Source organism: Meles meles, chromosome Y (assembly GCF_922984935.1).
Source record: "Meles meles chromosome Y, mMelMel3.1 paternal haplotype, whole genome shotgun sequence".
In the NCBI taxonomy this organism is placed as follows: domain Eukaryota; kingdom Metazoa; phylum Chordata; class Mammalia; order Carnivora; family Mustelidae; genus Meles; species Meles meles.
This window is the reverse complement of record NC_060088.1, coordinates 1277795-1301237: the sequence shown is the minus strand read 5'-3', so window position 1 is coordinate 1301237 and position 23443 is coordinate 1277795.

Below are 23443 nucleotides of genomic sequence, written 5' to 3'. Positions count from 1 at the left end.
AAATCCACCCACAAAAGGAGAAGGAAGATTCCAAGTCTTTGGAAGACATATGCTTCTTTGCGGTGAGCTTGGGGTGGGAGGTGAGCAGGGCAGGGATTCCGACCAGGGTTTGGCAGGTCGTGGTTAAATCTGTGGGAAGGGTGTCTCATCCTGCAGACAACCAGGGAGAGAGGATGTGGACCAAAGGATGCCGCGGCGTGGCTGATAAAGACGGGTGCCTTCTGCAATCAAGGAAGGAGCACGGCTGGTCTCCCAGAGTGGGCTTCTTTGCACCTGGGCCCCAGGCTACCATGGTTGCCCTCCAGTTCCCAGCCCGCAGCTGCAGTGGGTGTAGACAGAGTTGTGCTGGCTCTTGACCTCCAATATGGAGCCCTGTGTCTGGACTCAGGTGGGCTGAGCTGACACATTGCTGAATCCCTTAACACCTGTGATGCACTCTGTGTGTGCGTGTGGGTGTGAGTGTCTACAGTATTTTTCCACTTGCAAAATATCCCACCTCTTCTGCACATTTTTTAAACTAAGAACCACCAAAAAAAAAAAAAAGAAAACAGAAAGAAAGAAAAGAAGCAAACTCAACCATGAATGTTAATGAGATGCCAAATTCAATTTTCCTGCTCAGGAGAAATCTGTGTCTTCCTGGGCACAGAGGTGAGAGGGGCTGGCAAGGGCTCACGGCCGCAGGCATAATTTTCCATCTCAACAGGCTGGGTCTCCTGATGCCGACGTCTCCCGGGGATGTCTGTGAGCGAACCGATAGCCTGAATCCAGAAGGAGGCCCCATTGTTTGAGACTCGTATCAAACAGACTGAGGTGGCGGACATGAGAGTGTGATGGGTCTGAGAGCCTGCCCCCCGCTCTGGGCTATGGGACCGTCCCTCCAGAAATATCAGAGGACATATGGCAGCCAGTGGGGCAGGTTAGTGCCCCACCAAGGCCACTTGGGTGGAAAGCTTTCTTCCTTTGGGAAGGTTTAACCCAGCAGAGAGCATGACCTGGGGTTGTCTAGGGCCATACAACCTAGTATGAACCACCAACTCCCCCCACCTCCCCCAAACATTACATCTGTCCTCTTCACTTCTAAATGCACAGCAAGAGACCCAGAGTCTCTTTTCGAAAACCTGTAAGCCTCTGCCTTGGGCTCAGGTCAGGATTCCAGGGTCCTGGGATGGAGCCCCGCATCGGTCTCCCTGCTCAGCAGGGAGTCTGCTTCTCTCTCTCCCTCTGCCCCTCCTCCTTGCTCATGCTCGTTCTCTCTCTCTCTCTCTCAAATAAATAAATAAGATCTTTAAAAACAAAACAACAACAACAAAACCCCTTCTATTCCTATTGGAAGCCCCTCCACGTGTGCATTACTGATCTCTTGCTGAGGAGCAAATTGTCCTCAAGCTCAGAGGCATCACCAGCATGCAAGGATCCCAGTCAAGGATCTCAGCACAGTTTCCGAGAGTCCCATGCTTCAGGCTGCAAACACGGGAGCCCGGACCAGGTTTGCCCTGAGGCTGGGGGAGGGCCCCTTTCCACGCTCCATGCTTGTGGGCAGGAATCACCTTGCTTCTCAGATCCCCTCTGGCGGTCAGCTGGAGGTCACCCTGCATTGCTCATGGTGTGGACCTCTTTCCATTAGCAGCTCACCCCAGGGCAGCTGGCTTCGGTTAGAGCTAGGCAACGAGACAGTGGACTAGCAAGACGGAAGTTGCCGTCTCATGCAGCCCCATCACGGATGTGACAATCCCATTGCTTTTGCCGCATTGTGTTGGTTAGAAGAAAGGGAAAGCATTCCTCCTCCCTACACATGGGGACTGAGTGACACAAGGGTGTGACTATTACTCAATTGGGATCACACGGGGACTCTCCTAGAGGCCAGAAAATCCTCCTGCTATGATCCTGCATAGAAATCTATCCATGGCTCCAATATTGAGGTTTTCACAACGACGACCTTGGGAGAGATTTTATCCCAACGGTTGTCTGCTCTTAAATGCAAATGGCGGCACAGAAAGGGGTAAGCCTGCCTGAGTTTTCAGTGAGCTGAGGCAGCTGTGTCTTAAGGGCATCTATAATGATCATTGTTTAACTTTCCTCGTGGTTGACTTAATCCATGGCGGCCTCGTCAAACAGTAGTGGGAAGGGCGTGGAGAACAAAACCAAGATGGTACCAGAGAGATTGAATTTGGAGCCATTTCCTGCTCTTACATCTCACAGGGGCATAAGCAGAAAAGGAAGCAAATTCCATGCGTGTAAAAATGGAGTAGAAGAGCATACACCCACATCTGGTGTAGACTCCAGCCTCATATTTACTCAGCAGGGACCAGTGGTGTTCCCAACTCCAAGTGGACCCGCAGTCTCTGCTCTTAAAGACAAAACACAAGGTTTACTTGATGTGGAAGATGTTCAGAGTCCCAAACAGAAAACAAAGAGGCAAGGTGGAAAACTTGCTGTCGGAAGAGAAGAGCGGATCTAAGACTCAGGCAGGAGCCGACTGGCTAGACACAAAGGCGGAACAGAGCTCAAAAACAGGCTCAAAACTCCTTCCCAACGGCTGCAGGCACAGCGGGATGTTGACACGGTTGAAGGATTCACTGTAAGAGCAGCAGGGCATCGAAGGCAGAAACCATAATGAAACAAAAATTCCTAACTAGATGGGCAAATTAAATAGGACAAAGACACAACTTATGGGGGAGAAAATGGACGAGAACAAAGAAATGCCAAAAAAATTATGCCGTGAGTGACAAAGAAAGATGCCACCGTAGGAGACATCTGAAATAATGCATGTCCTCTGCAGGAATTACTTTTTTATTAAAAAAATAGGAAACGTAAATACAAAAAGTCCTCCTATTCGAAGGACGAGACACGGACCGATTACATCAAAGAATTTCATGAGTTTATTCCCAAGTTCATAAAGCCATGCTTTATATTACAACGGTTTCAAAAGTGGAATTATTATGGCATTCAAAAGGTAATACACTATTAAAGTATCAATAGATAGCAGACCAAGAGTGACCTGATTTATTCAGCAGAATAAAATGAGCTATAATTAGCTTTTCAAATAACGCCTCATTCTAGCTGATTTTTCTTAAAAAAAAAAAAAAAAAGTCTACTAAGTCAGGTAATTTTAAATCTCTCTCCTAGTTCTTGTAAATCTGACAAAGTCTCCATTTTCTCCACATGGGTTCTGGGGATGACGATCGGATACTCTAAACAGATGGGGAATCGTGTCCAAAATCGTAGAAAAAAATCATGCCGCCATATTGGAATTGCATTGGGGTGGTTGTGTCAACTAAGCTTTTCAGAGCAAGATACCTGGTTCGTTTGTTAGTAGGCAGAAGATGGAATACTGGTTTCTGATGCCAAACGTGCAAAACGAGGGCCCCCAGTTCACTCTTCCATCATGCCCTTCAAAAGCAAATGTGAATGATGGGTGGTTACCATGAATTTCAACCACAGTCAAGGCTACGTTACAGAACCAATCAGGAGAAGATGAAGTTTAGACTATGACGCACACAGCATAATGATCTCTTTAAGTGCACGCAGGAAATGCGACCAACTCAACCCCAGGGAATGTCTTAGGAAACAAACCACTTTGGATGGACACCCCCCATTCAGTCTCAGGGATGGACACGCCCCATTCAGTCTCAGGGACAGTCTCCGGGATGGACACCCCCATTCAGCCCTCAATGAATAAGTAACGATGAGTAAATGGCAGGTAGGGTAGGCATGTCTGGAGTTTCCACCAAAGGTCTCAAAGCTGTTCCCTTGAAAAAGTTCGAGAGCCCCATGGTAAACACACCAGCTGAATGGAACGTCTCCCTTGACGGAGACAGAAGCCACTTGAAATTCGGTATTGCTCGAGAAGGAGAGATTCTGGATCCAAAGCTTGGGAAGGAATAAAATAAAAATGTGTAAATGGCAGGAAAGGAGAAAGGCTGGCTTGCATTCATTGAATTTTCTTCCACGTTTTGAGCTCTGTGCCGGGCACTCTGCTCAGAGGGTCTCATGTCAGTTGTCACAGTAACTGGAGTGTTAGTGTTAAAAATCTGCCGATTCAGGCAAGGCACTAAGATTCGTCAGGGTAAAGCCCACGAAAAGTCATACTGATCAAATACTTACGCAAAGGACCATTCCAGGTAAATGATGGCCTCTCCCCATTGCCAACAACCTTCCCATGGAATGGTGTAAGCCATTTGTCAGCTGGAAAGGTAAACTTTCGAGCTGCTCCTTTTGAGCTGGAAGTACACAGAAGACATGGGACACGACAAGTTCAGTGTTGGCCATGTCAACCCTCAACTTGAGCTCTTTAACAATTGGTGGAGACGTGGAAAAAATTCTCGGCACACAGTCCAGAAGTCCAAAGCCCTTTGGAGAAAGGGCATCCATATGGAGACCTGTTTCTAACATACTCCTAAATCCTTCCATTGGTTGGAGACATTCAAGATTTCCTTACAAGAATTAGGACACACTTATCCATTCACCTCCTCTGGGACAAGTGTCTTTGGATCTTTGGAGATGTTTCCCTGATGGAGGGAAATCCTAATTCTGCTTCCTTTCCCATTACGTGGAAATGATACTACTCTCTGCATCCTTCACTTGTGTTTTTGGAGCCCCTGGAGCCAGGCATGGTCCCACACATTGGGATAAAACAGGTATGCAAGAGAAGTGAAATTACTGCCTTCTTGGATCTTGACTCTACTTGGCATAAGAAGCGTTAATCAAACAATCGCACAAAGCTACATTAGGATTTGCAAGCCTCTTTGAGTTTACTCTTAAGTTTAGGACTATTCATTTATTCAGTTCAACACATGTGGATTGAGTGGTTACCCAGCACCATGGTAAGTCCTGCTAAGACAAAGAAAGATCAGCATTTTCACTCTTAAGGAGTTCACAGTCCAGTGGGACAAGACAACAAAAGGGTCAGTAAAGGGATGAGTGCCATGGCTCCATCACAAGACGGATAACACTTCTATCCCAGGAGCTGGGCTTCTCACGGTTTCCCGCTGTCATCGATGAGCAGGAGTCTTGACTCCACAGGACACCTCTCCAGCTGCTTATCTCCTCACCACTGAGTTCCTTCTACCTTCCTCCTTTTGGAAAATATTAAGACATTTCCATCTACAATACCTCATGGTTACTGACATCCTACTTCTCGTATGGGCCGATCGACGGGCACTGTGCTTAGAGATCTGTTGTGGAAACAGTGTTTGAGGCGCAAAATATGGAGAGACTGAGGTATATAGAGATACAGAGATACAGCTAGAGGCTCAGACATACACAAATATGTCTACAGAGGTGGGATAAAGGTGTAGAGACAGAAACAGAGAGAGTGGGAGGCAGAGGCAAATAGGTACGTATTTATATCTATCTGTATAAATACAGGTGTAACGATATAGGTAAAGTACAGATATGAGTCTATAGCTGTAGGCATCTGACGTTGATGTATAGAGGTAGACGTATTTAGAAAGGCATATAGGTATTGACACAGAAGCCCAGGTATAGAGACATAAGTAAAGTCATGTAGATGTAGGGATGGATAGAGACATAGATGGATAGATAGATAGATATAGGTAAATTTAGATACAGCTATAAGCATAGACGTCTCAGTACAGGAAGAGATATGTAGATACAGGTACAATACAGGTGCGGGTGTATAGGTAAGCATATATAGGTACGGGTATGAGCATACACATGGGCTGTAGACATGTACCTCAAGAAAGGTAAGACTTAAGATTAAGGGGATGGCAAGGAGGGACCAGCCAGCCTTTCTAGAGGAGCGGGAGGAACATCATGACAGATGGAAGAGATGGCCTTGGTGAGGTCCAGAGGGTCTTGCTCAGCTCCTGGGAAGGATGACAGGGGGTTCCCAATGGGGATCTCATGCAAATGGGAGGATGAGTCCAGTATCTGCAAGCCATGAACGGGGTAGAAGGCAGGTGTGTGCTGGGAGGTGACCCTGGGTTATATTATCTGATTTCTGAACGCCATGATGGTCTACCTATTAGAGAATGGGAAAACCATGGAGACTCCTATTTCTCATGGATCTTAGACTCTCCCTCTGGATGTTCTTCTTCCCTTTATGCTTCCATATCTTAAAGACCTGAGCATGTCACCTTTGCCTGGAAGGCCACCATGGCTATTGGGGCCATGGAAGCCAGAAGATGGTGGTCCCTTGAGGGAAACACCAAGAGCTTCCAGAAGATGACAACCTCAATCCCTGGGCCAGTAGTCATAGTGTGGGTAACACCCTGGTCTCAATCTCCCATTGGGCTACCACAGACCCCGGAGCATGAGTTCTTCCTTCGGGGACTCTATCAAGGAGGTGTCTTTGCCTCTGGTTCCTTCATGCATAACTTCTACCAAACACAGAGCAGAAACACCTGTTTTTTGCACCTGCTGTGGGTCGAGGCGAGTCCTGGTTTCCAAGTGCCTCAGCACCTGCTCCTCCTGTCCTCTCACACCTAGACCTTTTGCCTTATCTGCATCCATGGTGCAGTTTTCTTTTTTTAAAAATTAATTAATTTATTTTTTCAGCGTAACAGTACTCATTGTTTTTGCACCACACCCAGTGCTCCATGCAATACGTGCCCTCCCTATTACCCACCACCTGGTTCCCCAACTTCCCACCCCCCGCCCCTTCAGAACCCTCAGGCTGTTTTTCAGAGTCCATAGTCTCTTATGGTTCATCTCCCCTTCCAGTTTCCCTCAACTCCCTTCTCCTCTCCATCTCCCCATGTCCTCCATGTTATTTGTTATGCTCCACAAATAAGTGAGACCATATGATACTTGACTCTCTCTGCTTGACTTGTTTGATTCAGCATGATCACTTCCAGTCCCGTCCATGTTGCTGCAAAAGTTGGGTATTCATCCTTTCTTTTTTTTTTCTATAAACATATAATGTATTTTTATCCCCAGGGGTACAGGTCTGTGAATCACCAGGTTTACACATTTCACAGCACTCACGATAGCACATACCCTCCCCATGGTGCAGTTTTCTTGATGCCCACCCAAGGCAAACCCATAGAACCCAGAAGATGCCTCCAAAAGGCACAGATTCAATAATGTCCTTTCACAAAAATATGAACAAATAAAAAGATCCGACGTGATGAATCACCAACATCGTCGGATGGTCAGGAGATGAGTGATGCTCCCAGAAGACGTTCTGTTTCTAAATCCAGGGTGGGTTTTAGGACAGGCTTGATTTTCTTTTTCTTTCTCTTTTTTCCCCCTTCTTTTTCTTGAACAGCAAGAGATACACGAACAGGAACCAGCTTTCAGGATGTCAAAATATTTTTGCAGCTTCCCTGTGAGCAACAGAACCTTTTTTTAAAAATTTTGATCTGGTGCTGTGCCACATTGGATGGTTACGTTCCATGGTTTATTCTCAACATATGACGATTCGTTGTCTCTTTAGCATTTGGGTGGGGGGTGGGGGGCTCTGCGTGCCTAAAAAATCCATCCAGAATTTAAGGGGTCAGGCCCACATATACATATCCTTTCAAAATAGAAGATTTAAATATGCAAAAACAGAGGCAAACATCGAGTCTGGACTTGTCCATTCAGCGGGAAGGCAGAGACTACCGATTTGGCAGTCAGATCTGTTATATAAATCAGCTTTCTTCTGCCTCCGTAAAAACACTCAGAACTGGAAATAAGCTAAGATGAATAATTTATTTGTTCAATTAAAAAAAAATTTTTTTTTTCTGCACACATGCCCTAGAGACCAAGCTCAAATAATTAACACAGTGATAAGTCAAATATCACACGAAGGAGGAGAGTGAATTTTAGACTCACAAAATCCAGGGGCAGAATTTGTAGTCTCTCTCCGTAAGATTCCTGGTTCTTGTGGGCTGAATGACAAGTCCCTTCAAGCTACTTATTGACTTTAAAAAAATTCTCATCCACGTCTCTTCCAAATGTTGCCTTTGTCCCAAATGTGGAAAACCAATGATTGTCTTTTATTCTTTTATTTAAGATTGTTTTGTTTTAATTTGAGTATAGTCAATGCACAACGATCCAGTGATTTTTAAATGACTGGGTGCCGTGACCTCGTGTAAGGACAGCTCCCTCCCGGCCAGAGCGTGTGTCTGGAGAGATGTGGCTTCTCCAATGGATGCTACCATTAATATCGTAAACCTGCTTTTGAGGCCACCTTCCCTGGTGTGTTGTGGGCCACCCTACTCTCCTTGTCCCCTGCAGACCTGGAGGATTGTGAGTATTACGGCATTGCATCAGACTCATGCTTATGCAGAGGTCTCTCTTTTTCTGTATTGGACTTTTCCTTGGCTCCAAGACGTCTGGGGAGTTCAATGAGTTTAATGGGTTGGGATTTTCAATGGGGTGATTCTGTCCCCTGGGGAACACCAGGCAATGTCTGGAGACATTTTGGATGCTCACAACCTAGGGGTGGGGAATACTACTGGCATTAAGTGGATGGAGGTCAGAGATGCTGCTCCAACCTCCTACAATGCACCACCATTGTAAGGAGATGGCCCTCCCACCACAGAGAGTTATCTGGCCCTAAACGTCAACAGAGCCTAGCTTGAGACTTGGGCCATGTCTATGAACTATAACAGCATCCTGTAGCAATTTTCTAGGGTTGCCATCGTAAATGGCTACAAAGTGGGTGGCGTGAAAGTGTCAGAAATGTATTTCCTTATAGTTCTAGAGGGCAGAAGTCAAGACGGAGGTGCCAGAACGTTTGGTTCCACCTAGAGGTCCAAATTTGTTCCTTGCCTCTCTCCCAGCTTCTGGTGCTGCCCACAGTCCTTGACCTGCCTTGACTTACGCACACATCCCTCCAGTGTGTCTGATCTGCTGTCTCATGGACACCTTCCTTTGGTGTGTATCCTGTGTCTGAATTTCCTTCTTTTTATAAGGACATCTGTTGTTGCTTGTAGAACCCATCCTAATCTCACAGGACTACATCTTATCTGAACTCATATCTTCAAAGACCCTATTTCCATATAAAGTCACACTCATGGGTTCTGGGGGTCAGAATTCTAAAATGTCTTTGGGGGAGACACAGTTCAACAATACGGTAAAGAACAAGTCAGAATAAGCAAAGTCCTAGTAGCATTTCCATCCGTGTGTGTGCATGTACGTGTGCACATACCACACATGAAACAAGTCAAATTCTCGGTATTTCCAGGAGCAGCTGTGAGGTGCTGTGGGCACACACAGAGAAGTAAAAACATCAGGACACACCTTGGTACAAACACCCACAGAATGTGAAGGTGGGGGCAAATCTCAAAGGTCAAGTGTCCACCCTGTTCAGATGACGAAACCCAGGCCAAGTATCCCATGGACAGTGCTGAACTTTGGGTATCCCATCCAGGGACCTTGAAACTACACAAAAGAGGCCAAAGACAAGGGAGAAAAAAAAACCCAGGAACTTCATGGAGCTTAAAATATTCCTTTCTGTTGATCTTTTAAAAGTCTGGGTCAACCATGCCGAGCTTTGAATGCAGATCCTAGACGCTTAAAACAATGACCTTATTTGTAACAGGTGTCTAGGTATTATTTCACACATGCTGTTCATTTCTCTCCTGTAGAAAGTTTGTACGTGATTGATCGAATCATTTGTGCGTACCAATCCTCCCTGGGCCTTGTCGTGTTACAAGAACAGCAAACCTTGCTATATTGGAACATAGTCCCCCTACCCTCCCTCACCCCCGTTGTGTGATGGATGTCCTTGATTCAACTCATGGACTGATGGAAGGATGGTGGGAACCAGGCGACACCAGCAGATTCTGGGATGAATCTCCTGTACCCAAACAGAACTTAGCCACAGCCACATCCAGCACCAAGAAATCAACCAAAATGAAAGAACAGTCAGCTCATTCATTCAAGTCCTGTCCAACCGGAATCTTGATTTCCTTCTGCATGCCGAAGGAAAAGCTATTACCTTTCTTCGTGTTCCTAACCCCAAAATCATATCTGGGAAAGAAGGTTTCTATAAGATGTGGAAGATGTCATTACCAGCTGGGGTGTGAGTCCCCACCCTTATGATTGCTTTTCTCAACAGAGATCATCTCGGCGCCCAAGAAGAATATCGTGAAGGTGGCTTTCTAGCGGGGATGTCACTGGCAGGCGCTTCTCACGTGTGAAGCACATGGTTCCACCTGGCAGTGGCTCGTGGCCCCAGGGGGACACTGAGTCGTCTCAAGCCTGCTCTGCTGTAAGCTGAGGCTGGCCAATTCCCTTGAAGTCATCTGGATTGGGTGCTGATGTGATTTGCATCTATGGACGTGCATCATGAGCACATCTTTTCATGGTCTATGGGATCGGCGAGGCAGGGAAGACTCAGTCTCACATTCCTCCAGGAAGAACCTTCTCGCTGTTTCAAGACCAGTGAGAGGTCACGTCTTCTCTGCAGCCTGGTGCCATCCTTTGTGCCAATGTCCTCAGCATACTAGAAAAGAAAGAAGAGATTTCTACAGGCTTCCTTCTCAAGTTTCACTCTGGTGCAAGGACGTATAAGACCCCCTCAACTGGGGACTCTGAGGATGGTTTGGTGGGCCTTCTGACCTCTGGGTTGCAATCTAAATTGAGGGTAGTCCTGTAGGGGACCGTTGCCTCTTGACTCTTGGGCAAGCTTGTTGCAGTATGTGTCTGGCTGGGACTTGTTTTCAAATATTTACTGAGTGCTAAGGGAAGTCCCACTGTGTTTAGGAGCTACTCTGCCAAAGTAATGGGACCATAGGAAAGAACTGTTGGTCCAGCTCAGGACCATAAGAAAAGTTTTTTCATAAGCAAAAACTGTTGGTCCAACTCAGCAGGGGTGGTTGGTCTAATCCCAAAGAAGGATCCAGTCTTCCCCTCTCTTTTCCATAGGCTTACTCTGATGACTGATGTTGTGGACCCTTCGTCGCCACCAATCCTTGGCCATCGACCTGGGATCCCATGTGACAGAAACCCTCCCAATGCAGAGATTCACCTAACTCGGCTCAGAAATGGCTTCCCTTGGAGGGAAGTGTGTGTTTCTACAGTTCTGGAAGAAATTTTGCAAAAGAAAGCCATCGGTTTGGAGATAACTCATGGAAAGTGGCACCAAGGCATAATTGACTGACCTAAATGATTGGGGGGATGTCTACCAAACCCACCCACAGGACGTTCACAACCTCGGACTGCAGGTGCTTTGAAAACTCAGAAAGTGTATGAAAAAAAAAATTGCACAGACGTTATCTGCCGCAATCAATGCGGTGACCATTTTGGAAGAAAGTAGGACATGTGCTCTATAGAAACAGGTCCACAAACACCGTTCTGTGAGTAAGCTGCATCAGGAAACGCACCTTGTCTTCTTAGACTGGTGTCTGGTAAGGAGTGGAGAATAAGGATGTGCATTTTCAAGGCTGCACCGCCCGTGGGACTCCTGGACCTCTCTGGACCCACGTCCAAAAAATTTACAGAACCATCGCTCCTTGAAGTTGGGAGTTCACGGGCTCAGGCGTGTCTGGGTGTACAAGCATCGTGTTGTGCTGTGTGGCATTTTTGGTGCACGGCTTGGAAACACTGACATGTCATGTGTATTTTCAAGTGTTTTAATCATGATGACGGTTATCAATAGAACATGGGTATATTACAGACAAATACAAATGTTAATTATTTTCCAGTGTATGAGTCATTAACCTCGGGCACTTTTTCTCTATCGTGCAACCATTCCTGCGATCTGCTTCCAGGTTTTTGTTTTTTTGTTCTTGTTTTTTGTGGTAATTGAAGAGGAAACATGCTTTGCTTTCTTTAAAAAAAAAATTCATTTGGACCCATGCTTTGAGAACAGATGCCAACTCATCTTTCTAAAAATGATGAAATCATCCGAGTCAAAGCACGGGGCACTACGGTACACACCCACGGAGCTTGGCTTTCCCGGGCGTCCCACGGTCCAGCGCACGTCGCAGACACATCTGGCTCGCAGACATCCTTGATGAGTGTGGGAACGCTTGAGTGAGAACCTGAGACCCGCAAAAATCGTCCGTGTCATGCAGCCCGGGATTTCAAGCATCAGGATCCTCAAGATACCTTTTACCATCTGCACAGCGTATTTTATTATTATTTTAAACGGCTCTCGGCGACCTCACCTCCCTATGGAAAGCAGAAAAAGGATTAACGGCATTAATCTTCCCTAGTGACCTCGGAGCGCGCCCAGGGATGTTTCCTCCTTTCCCACGCCTGTGGACCTCGGAATAATCTGGAAAGAGGAAACACTGTCTACCCGTTTTCTCAATTCCTTAATCTAGGTCTAGGAAAGCACACGGCTTTGGGTTGTGAAAAACCACAACGTCTGCCTACCTGGACATGAGTCTGTGAAAGAAGAGAAGACAAGACAAGTTGGTGCTCTTCGGTTTCTGGCACAGGCTGGAGGAGTGAGCACTGTTGCAGGAGAGCCGAGGAGAAACGCCATCGCAAGTCCCCAGAGAGCTCATCGATGAACACGGCTGGCACCTTGCTTTGAGTGTGTGTCACTGAGAGCAAGCAGCACACACCCAGACAAGCGCCCGAAGCATGCACGAGGACAGCAGGAACACCCATCATTGGAGGTCGGCGTGCCCTCCCTTATACATGGAGCTTCCCCGTCTCAAGGGTCTTGTTGAGTTTCGTTGGGAAGGGACGCCGTGGTGTGGCTGAGTCATGGCACGGTCCATGCGTGTCTTAACCTGTGGTTCTGTCCTTCCTTCCTTCTTCCTTGCCTAGTGATTAGGCTTCTTTCCGTCCCATCTCCGACTGTTCAAGAGGTGGAGAGCATGACCAGTCTCTCCCCCGATGCACACTCTCCGTTCTCAACCATGCTCATGCGTTTCCACACTTCCCCAGCCTTGCTGCAGAAGGCTGACCACGTGGCCCTCATGCATGGGGTTCCTCTGTGCTCTGGCTGCCCCTTGGCATCCCAGTGATGGGGAACCTCTGCTGAGGTTGGAGGGAATGGCTTGCCAGGTGTTTGCACCCCTGGCTTCCTCAAGCAATGTCCCCCATGTCCACGGTCTTTCTCCTCTTCTCCAAGACCCATGCTCCTGTCTGCTGTCTGTCCCGTCCCTGGGCCACCTCTCCCCTGCTTACTGGGGCTGTGGGTTTGGGGCAGCAAGAGCAGAGAGGTGACATGTCTCTGTGGTCATCTTGTATCGAGGGCACCTGCTCTCAGCCTCCCTCATCCGAGTGCACGCCGGCCTCGAGCACCTGGCCCCGGTGTGTTCGACAGGTGTCTCCACTGTGAGGTCCCTCCTTTACCTCCCCTTCTCCATCCCGTTTGGAGTGACATCACCAAGGGCAACACACACTTCATATGCAGGTCTTTAAAAGTAAATATTTCTCTGATTGAACCTCTTTACTTAAGAAGGGAGACAGTCCATTTCCCTTTATAATAAAAGTGGGACGGTCATCTGGGTGGCTCAGTCGTTAAGCATCTGCCTTTGGCTTGCGTCATGGTCCCAGGGTCCTGGGATCGAGTCCTGCATCAGGCTCCTCACTCAGTGGGGAGCATGCTTCTCCCTCTGCCTCTGCCTCTCTCTCACTCTCTCTGTCTCTCATGAATAAATATATAAAATTGTTTTTTAAAAAGTGGGGGAAAACATCTGGCAATAACCATGAACACCGTCCACCATGAGCCAACTTGAATCAGGTATCACTCCTGACCATGGCAGAGTGGCTTCTCTTGGGCTGAACATCCCAGAGGAAACAATTATAAACTTGCAATGAAATTTTTTAAAAAATGGAATTATTTGAAGAGTCTGGTGCATGACCCCAGACAGGCGTCTTGAAATAATGTGTGAGATCTGCATCTCAATGGCCTGTCTGGAGGACCCACGCCCCTGGCAGCTGACCAGAGGGTGGTGGGGGAGCTGGAAACTTTGCAGCTGAGTTAGGTTGCACGGAGCATGGACACTGCCCAGGTACCTGGGACAGGAGGAAGGAGCGACAGTGGGGACCCATGAGGCTGTGTTTCAGCATCTGGGTGTGAAGGTCGCCCAGCTCCCTGGTGGGTCTGCCCTGGGCGTGTGGAGGGAGACACCGGGAACGGGGGACCGTCTTCAGCAGGGTGCAAAGATTTCAGGGCCACCCACGGCGGGGAAGGTGGCATTCCCTTTACCTTCAGCCTGGTGACCTGTTGGCGGCCCTCTGCAGAGTCGAAAACATGCCGTCTGCCACGTGCACGCCCAAACCCACAAAGATGGACACGGAGCAGCAGGGGGACGTCATCTAAAATGAGATCAGAAGCAGCATCAGGACTCACCGACCCCAGCCACCTCCATGGTGGAAGGAGCAGACACGAACTTTATTCCATTCTACTCTATTCTAGTCTTTCTATTCTATTCTGCTCTATTATCTTATTTAATTTAATTTAATTTTATCTTATTTCATTTTATTTGATCTACTTTTATCTTATTTTTATTTAATGTTATTTATTTTAATTTTACCTAATTTATTTTATTTAATTTTATCTTATTTCAAATGTATTCTGTCTAATTTTATCTTATCTCATTTTAATTTATCTAATTTTATCTTATTTTTATTTAATTTTATCTTATCTTATTTTAATTTTATTTCATCTACTTTTATCTTATTTTAAATCTATTTTGTCTAATTTTATCTTATTTTATCTAATTTTTATTTAATTTTGTCTTATTTTAATTTTATTTTATCTAATTTTATCTTATTTGAAATCTATTTGGTCTAATTTATCTTATTTTAATTCATCTACTTTTATCTTATTTTTAATTTTATCTTATCTTATTTTAATTTATCTAATTTTATCTTGTTTTTATTTAATTTTATCTTATATTATTTTAATATTATTTCATCTAATTTTATCTTATTTTAAATCTATTTGGTCTAATTTTAGCTTGTCTTATTTTAATTTATCTAATTTTATCTTGTTTTTATTTAATTTTATCTTATTTTAATTTTATTTGATCTAATTTTATCTTATTTCAAATCTATTTTGTCTAATTTTAGCTTATCTTATTTTAATTTATCTAACTTTATCTCATTTTATTTTATCTAATTCCATGTTATTTTACCTTATCTTATTTTAGTTTTATTTCATTTTCTCTAATTTCATTTTATTTGACTTTATCTTATTTTAATTTTACTTCATTTTATTTTGTTTTATCTAATTTTATTTCATCTAATTTATCCCATTTTATCGGCTCTTACCTTCATTTAATTTTATCTAATTTTAATTTATCTCATATTAATTTAATTTAATTTTATCTTATCTTATCTTCGTTGAATTTTATCTTATGTTATTTTGTTTTCATTGCAGTGTAGTTACCATACACGACAACATACCGGTCCAACGCTTCCATACGGCACCCGGTGCCCATCACAGCAGGTGCACTCCATCCCCAACACCTGCCCCCCCCCACCCCGTTCCCACCACGTCCCCTCTGGTCCCTGTCAGTGTCTTTTCTAGAGTTAAGAGTCTGTTTCTGTGAGGCACCTGGGTGGCTCAGTCGGTGATGCGTCTGCTCAGGTCATGACGTCGGGGTCCTGGGATCGAGTCCTGCATGGGCTCTCTGCTCAGCGGGGAGCCTGCTTCTCCCCTGCTTGTGATCTCTCTCTCTCTCTTTCTCTCTCTCTGTCAAATAAATAAATAAAATCTTTTAAAAAATGAGCCTGTTTCTTCGAGTGGCTGCGGGCATTTCTCAAATGCATTCCACGAAGATGAGTGCCTTTTGCCGGATATAGGTTTTACCCCAAAGAAAGGACTCTGACACGTAAAATGTGCTTTATCGCATACTTAACAAAGGCAGGGTAGGTGAAAGGAACACCGTTTCGATTTTTATATCATCCCATTTCTGAGTGAAACCCCATTTCCTGAGCATCTGATGTGCGTCCTACATTATTCCCTCGTCCTTAAGTTTTAATTGAACCCAAAGCTCTGTGCAGACACGGGGAGTGTGAGTGAGTCACAACCATGCCCAAATCCTTCTTTGCCATCGAAAACACATCTAATACTAGACCCGCACCGGTTCCAAACACAACACTGAAAACATCAGACACCGAGTTTGGGGGAAACTGAGTCAGAAAAATGTCAGGGACGTCCTGGAAGGTGCCCGGCCATAAGACGCAGATGCTGAAATCCATCGTGGCCGATCCCACTCCAGAAACCCTGCCTTTCGCCATCCAGGGCTACCAACGTTTAAAATGAATAACGGGACGCTTATTGGTTTGGGCGGTAGGGAGGAACGCGGTGTCCCTAAAACCTGTGTTGTCACAGTACAGGATTTTGAGCACCACCTTGTAGAATGAGGAATTGCACAAAGGCTAAGAGATATAGGTGTTTTCCAGGTTCAGCCATCCTGCTTGGGTCTGTGTCCACAGGTTGGGGTTGGGGCACAGGATGCATTTCTTTGAGCATCTCTGTTCTGCTCCACGATCTGGCCCTAAATCCTGCCGACCTCGTAGAAAAGTCCCAATGTTCATAGTCATGCTCAAAACCCTTACCATGGCCCCAGCAAATCCGGGTAGATATGGCCACCATGACTACCATGATTCTTTTGGAGTGAATGACCAGGGACCCCATGGTTGGGAGACCTGTAGGCACACAAATCAGGCATAGAGAAGCCACGTGGAATGGATACTCCCACCGGGAAATGAGGACAAACCCAAGACGCTAAACATATTTCCCAGGAAACAGTCAGGACCCTAACGCAGAGAAACGTTTTCCCGTTCTCCGATTTCCCTGCGTGTGTCTTTTCAAAGCCTCTGAGGGTCCTCGTGCGAGATCAACAGGATTGCCTGAAATCCTGACCTCTGGGAAAGGACTGTGAAGCCAGCGTCCTCGCACGTTGTTCCGAGAGCACTCAGCAATGGAACACGTCTGGGAGGTTTCACATGGGGTTTCCAGACTCCAGACGCTGCCCCAAGACTCACAGAACAACCCCCTTTGGAGAATCACCAGCACCCAGAGCTGCTTCAGATCCACCTGCTCCCAGATCAGACATTTGGAAACCGATCTCAAGGTCAACACTGTCTTGCTTCACCCCCCACCACACCGGGACACTGAAGACGGACCCGTTACTCTGTGTGTACGCACGGAGGCACCAGCAAGCTTACAGTCACGCGCACAATTAAGGACCACGAAAGGCAAAACGAAAACAAAAGCGACCCCAAACTACAAACCACGAACCAGAAAGGCAAAGCCAAACACAAAACTTCTGCAAGGTTCACTGCTGGAATTTTTTCAAAGTTTTAAAAAAAGATTTTACTTATTTATTTGAGAGAGAGAATGAGAGAAAGAGAGAGCACGAGAGAGGGGAGGGTCAGAGGGAGAAGCAGATTCGCCGCTGAGCAGGGAGCCTGACCTGGGACTCGATCTCAGGACTCCCGAAATCTTGACCTGAGCCGAAGGCAGTCGCTTAACCAAAGGAGCCACTCAGGCATCCCTGTTGGGTGCAATTCTGTAAATGGGACTCCTATAGGGTTCCCCCTCCTCACAACCTTAGAAGGTGGAATGGAATTGTGCATCCGTGGTGCAAAGACCCCAAGACCATCCTTATTCCCAGCACCAACTGCTGCTTCTGGCGTCCCCAAGGTCACCCCCAGGTACAGAGATTCCCGACATGGACACGGACGATTCTGCCAAGGTGCCATAACCCTTATGGTTTCTTCATGTGAAAACAGAATAAAACCAGCAAAGGGAACAGGTGTATGGGGCAGGTTCGAGGAGGAACCAGACTCGAGCCTCCAGCGGCCCCTCCCAGTGGGCTCAGGCACAGCACGTACCTCTCCCAGCGGTGACCCATGACAACACGCAGCCATCGCCAACGTGCACGGCTGCCTACATGTGCGCCTGACCTCCCCCAAGCAGCGGCCACATGCCTCAAAGCCCCCCAACTCTATATCCTGTCGTTGCATGGTCCAGTTGCATGTCCCAGGGCTCAGAGTCTCGTTCCTGGAAGCCCAGGGAGCCGCGCTGGAGCTGCCTTTGTGCAAAGTGGATTCTTCCCTGCACACTTCGGCATGCAAAGAACATTCCGGATTTGGACCAGGAAGTCCAAGGGGTTGGTATATGACAAGAACTGTCAGAGGTGATGTCCCCTGGGTACCCCTCCTGAGAAGCATTGTACGTCCTGAGTGCCATTAAATGTCCTACGTTGCACAGGACATCACCCCACGCCACAGCAACACCCATCCCGGGAAGCTCAGCGGTGAGGACGTGCAGAAACCGGGCTCAGACGCCAGCCCCCGAGAGGCGCTCTCTCGCAGTGAAAATGGGGGACACACTTTCTCTAACGCATCTGTGCTTTAGGTCGATGTCTTGCACCGACCGCGACCTTTTTCTGACTTTGTGTTTGGGTCCACAGTGAAACAAGGAGATCCCAAAATATGCTTGAAAACTAGGCACTATGCCCCCCGACCCTTGGTGTGAGCCAGTCTTGCAGCAAAACCTTGCACCCCGAGCAAGGTGGAGAGGACCCACGGGACACAAAAATGTAGGGCCATCTCCATGCATCGTCGTGCCAAATCTCCCGATGGTGTCGGCCGGGAACACACCCAGGCACAGGGTCCTCGTGAGCGCCGGGAATGCCGTGTCGTGACTCCACAGGTCCCCTGCCCGGAAGGCGACCCCAACCCTACGGCAGACAGTCAAGAAGCACAAACCCGGGGTGCGTCCTCAACGCATTGTCTCTGTCTGCAAACCCATCACGAGCATGTCTTGCTGAGTTCCAGCTCGCACCTGGGACCTGGGAGGAGAAGACACACCGCTGGCCACGTGCCCTTTCTTTCCCGATACTGAGGCACCTTATGTGGCCAATCTGGTGCCAATTCATCGATTTTTTTTGTTTGTTTCTTAGCTTTTTTCTTTTAACATTTAATTTTTAAATACCTCAAAAATGGCGGTAAAATCCACATAACGTAGACATCACCGCTGTGCAGTGAATGATTTGGAGACAAGGAGCGTATTTACGGGTTTGCAACCGTCTCCTGTACCCGCTGCCAGGATATCTGCAACCCCCCCACCAAAAGGAGACTGCCCGTGCCCTATACCTCCCGTCCCCCAGCCCCTGGCATCATGAATCTGCTTTCTGCCTTCACGGAGTTGCTGATTTGGGGCATTTCCTATCAACGGGGTGGTACACGGTGTGGCCTTGGGTGTCAAGGGTGTCTCTCCTAGAGCATCACGGCCTCAGGGTCCATCCACAGGGCAGGGGTGTTAGAGTTGGGCTCTTTTTCCTGGCTGAGTACTATTCCCCTGGATGGATGGACGCATATATTTATCTGTCCACCTGCTGCCGAGTGATTATCACAAACACTTCATTCCACCGTACTCAAACGCCCTTTTTACATGGTTAATATCAGTGATTTTTTTAAAAAAGATTTTATGTATTTCAGAGAGTTTGCATGAATTGCCAAGGGGCAGAGGGAGAGGGAGAAGAAGGGAACCTGATGCAGGGCTCGATCCCAGGACCCTGGGAATCATGACCTGAGCCGAAGGCAGAGGCTTTAACCCACTGAGCCACTCAGGTGCCCTAGCAGTCTGCATTTTTAACAAGTGCCTCAGCGTTTTATTTTGTTTCATGTTATTTATTTTATTTTATTATTTTATACATTGTTAATTTATTTTATTTTATGCATTTTATTTTATATTTTATTAATTTATTTTATTTTAGTTCCTTCTATTTTATTTTATATTTTATTAATTTATTTTAACTAATTAATTTTATCTTATTAATTTATTGTTTCATTTTATTTTAATTGTTTATTTTATTTTATATTTGATTAATTTATTTTATTTTATTTCATTTTATTTATTTCATTGCATTCTATTTTGTTTTATTTCATATTATTTTATTTTATTTTATATTTTAATTTATTTTAACTACTTAACTTTCTCATTAATCTTTTAATTTCATTTCATTTCATTTTATTTGTTTATTTTATTTTATGCATTTTATTTTCTATTTTATTATTTCATTTTATTTCATTTTATTTATTTCATTGTATTCTATTTTGTTTTGTTTTATTTTATTGTATTTCATTTCATTGTATTTTATTTTATTTTATATTTTATTAATTTATTTTAAGTAATTCACTTTGTCTTATTAATTTTTTATTTCATTTTTTAATTTTATTTTATTTTATGCATTTTATTTTATATTTTATTAATTTATCTTATTTTATTTCATTTTATTTATTTCATTGTATTCTATCTTGTTTTATTTCGTTGTCTTTCATTTCATTGTATTTTATTTTATTTTATATTTTATTAATTTATTTTAAGTAATTAACTTTGTCTTATTAATTTTTAATTTCATTATTTTATTTTATTTTATGCATTTTATTTTATATTTTATTAATTTATCTTATTTTATTTCATTTTATTTATTTCATTGTATTCTATCTTGTTTTATTTCGTTGTCTTTCATTTCATTGTATTTTATTTTATTTTATATTTTATTAATTTATTTTAAGTAATTAACTTTGTCTTATTAATTTTTAATTTCATTATTTTATTTTATTTTATGCATTTTCTTTTATATTTTATTAATTTATCTTATTTTATTTCATTTTATTTATTTCATTGTATTCTATCTTGTTTTAATTCATTGTATTTTATTTCATCGTCTTTTATTTCATTGTATTTTATTTTTATTTTTTATATTTTATTTTATTTTATATTTTATTAATATATTTTATTTCATTTCAAAAAATACATTTCACTATTTCACTGTATTTTTTTTTATTGTGTCATATCATATCATATCGTATTATCCTACATTACCGGTCATTTCTGGCGAGTCTGGATGGTACCTCCAGGAGACCGGCTTTAGTCCGTGTCCCCAGACTCACGGGGAAATGTCCTTGTCCATCCTGAGCTGTGCACACAGGGCATCTCGGTAGGCTCCCGACTGGCCTTGACCGTCCTTGGAGACCCTAGGCTCCCCCTGCCCTTCAGTACCTCCCCCGAACCCACACTCCCAACCACACTGTGGGGGAAGGACCGGTCTTCAGGCCGCGTATCATAAACCTCATACACTTCCTTGGGGTCTGCAGAAAACCCCGAGGTCCTTGACCCGCCCAAGTCCTAATTCTCCACCGCGCTCTGCTCCCACTGATAAGGTCCCCGTCCCCAGACGACCCTTTTTATCTCGGGAACCAGGCTTGGGGCTTCCTTCCCCTTGAGCCGTAGGCTTGGGGTTCTTGCCAGCTCGTGGGATCATTCCAAGAAGTCTAACACATCCTCCCCGGGGACCCAGGGCTCGTCACCTCTCGGTACTGAAACCCCTGTGGGTTCAGTGCGTCCTCCTAGGGAAGTCCTCGTGGTCTAGTGTGGTGCATACTTGGGGCCTAGAGGAACTCTAGGACCCTTCTGGCCTCCTCGGGGACGTCCTATATGGGCCCCTTCCCTGTCCCGTGACAAACCGATACACACTTCATGCTGTGTGGGGCAAGGCCGCTGGTTCAAACCCTCCCTCTCCCCACAACCTGCCTTATTCATTGCCGTCTTCACCGTGTTTTCCCCAACCCCTGACTTTGAAAGAAGGGGAGTCCCGGAAACGTGGTCACTGGCTCTCGGGATTCTCCTGAGCGCCCTGCCTTGTGCACGGAGAGTTGCAGGGATGTTGTGCCCCCCCGGGGGGGGGGGGGGCAGACACAGGGCGGCTCTCAGCGCCGTGGTGGACCTGCTGGGTCCTGGGTGGACCTTCTTCTTCTGGTGCAGGTGATTCTACCTCCAAGTGCTGTGGTCCTCACACCCTCGAAGGGGCAGGCGGTTCCTGAACCACGGTGGCCTCGGGCAGCGAGTGGCCGGTCACCCAAAGTTACCCCGGCGCGAATCCCACCCCGCCACGCCCCAGCCACCATGACTATGCACCGTGGTAGGGCACCAAGGACTTTGCAGGTGGAACTCTGGTGTGCACCTAAAAATAGGCAGGTGATCCCAGATTGACCTGGTGAGACCTTCCTAAGCCCGTAAGCCCTCAGACGCAGACGACTGGGTGCCACGGGAGTTCCAGAGACGGGGCAGGAGGGAAAACTGTCCGCGTTCCACAAGTGGGGTGTGGGGGGACCTGCTAGGAGCAACCACGAAGCTCTAGGACCAACGGTTTGCCCCCTGTTGACAGCTGTGCCCCAGAAATAGGGACCTTAGCCCCACAATCGCCAGGACCCCGCTTCCATGGGGACCTCCTTGAGGTCCAGTTCACGAGATGGGGGACCCCTCAGATCGTTGCTGGAAGCACCTAGGGAAGCCGTGGCTATCAGCACCCCCTCCCCAGGTCCTGGCTCTAGGAAACTCCTGGGAACAGAGACAGTTGCAGGAGACTGGGCAAGAGGAGAGGAGGGGTCTTTAGGGTCACCCCAGACCTTGGCTGGCAATGGGTGACATGCCTGTCCGTCTGTCTTCGTTTCTGGGCACTCAGATATCCACGCTCTCCGCTTCCTGCTGGCATCCCAGCTCAGACCCTAGATCAGGGGACTCCCACCTGGATACCTTCAGACCTCGCCCAGACCCCCAGGACCCCTGTCCACAGACCCCTGCCCCTGACTCCGCTCAGACCTGGACCCCCACTCCTGAGTCCTCCTGCACCAGGAACGGGTGGGCCAGAGCTGCCCATCCCTCACACCAGCGAGTGGGACAGGGGCAGAAGGTGCTGTCACTCCCCCTGATGCTGTTTGTGGGGTACACCTGGCCCAGCGGGGCGGACCCATACCCCATGTGGCAGGGGATCCTGGAAAGGCTGTTTGGCCTCAGTTTCTTGGAGGGTCGCAAAGGCCAGAAGGAGCCTTCCTAGCCCAGCTGGGGGATGCACCAAGCAGGGGTAGGTCCCTAGTGTCTCAGATCCCCATGGGAAGCCAGTCCCCTGACCTGAGGAAAGGGGTCCAGCTGCGGGCCAGGTGCTGGGGGACACCTGTAGTCCTGGGCTAGGGTGCCCCCTGCAGCCAGGCCTGCTGGATTCGGGTCCTACGTGACTGAGTGGGGGGAGATCCAGGGGCGTGGTGGAGACGTGTGGGGTCCTCTGTGTGGGATCTTGGCAGGGGTTGGTGGTCTCCGCGGGTGTTGCAAAGGACGCAAGTCTGGAACCCACTGGCTGTTACAATGCGGAGGGGATGGGACCGGGGGTCTTGGGCCCCAGCAGGCCTGAAGTTCTTGTGGGGCCAGGTTTAGGGGTCCCTTCACAGGGTTCTGGGTAGGGGTTGGGGTGAGGGGGTGGTTAGTCTCAGTGGAAGTCCAGTGATCCAAGAAGGGGTCGGCACAGGGTTGGGGGTGGGGTGGGTTCCAGGGTCTGGGTGGGGACCAGGGCTCGGGTCTTTGATGGGTCCTGGGCGGGGGGTGGGAGGTCTGGGCAGGGGTCCCTACTCTAGGGACTACTAGGACCACTACTCCCACTGAACACTGGGGTCAGGACGGGTCGGGAAGGGGTCCCGGATCGGGGCCCGGGTCCAGGAGAGGGGTCAGTCTGCAGGGGTCTGGGGTCTGGGCCAGGGAGAGCGGGGGTCCTGGGCCGGTGTCCGG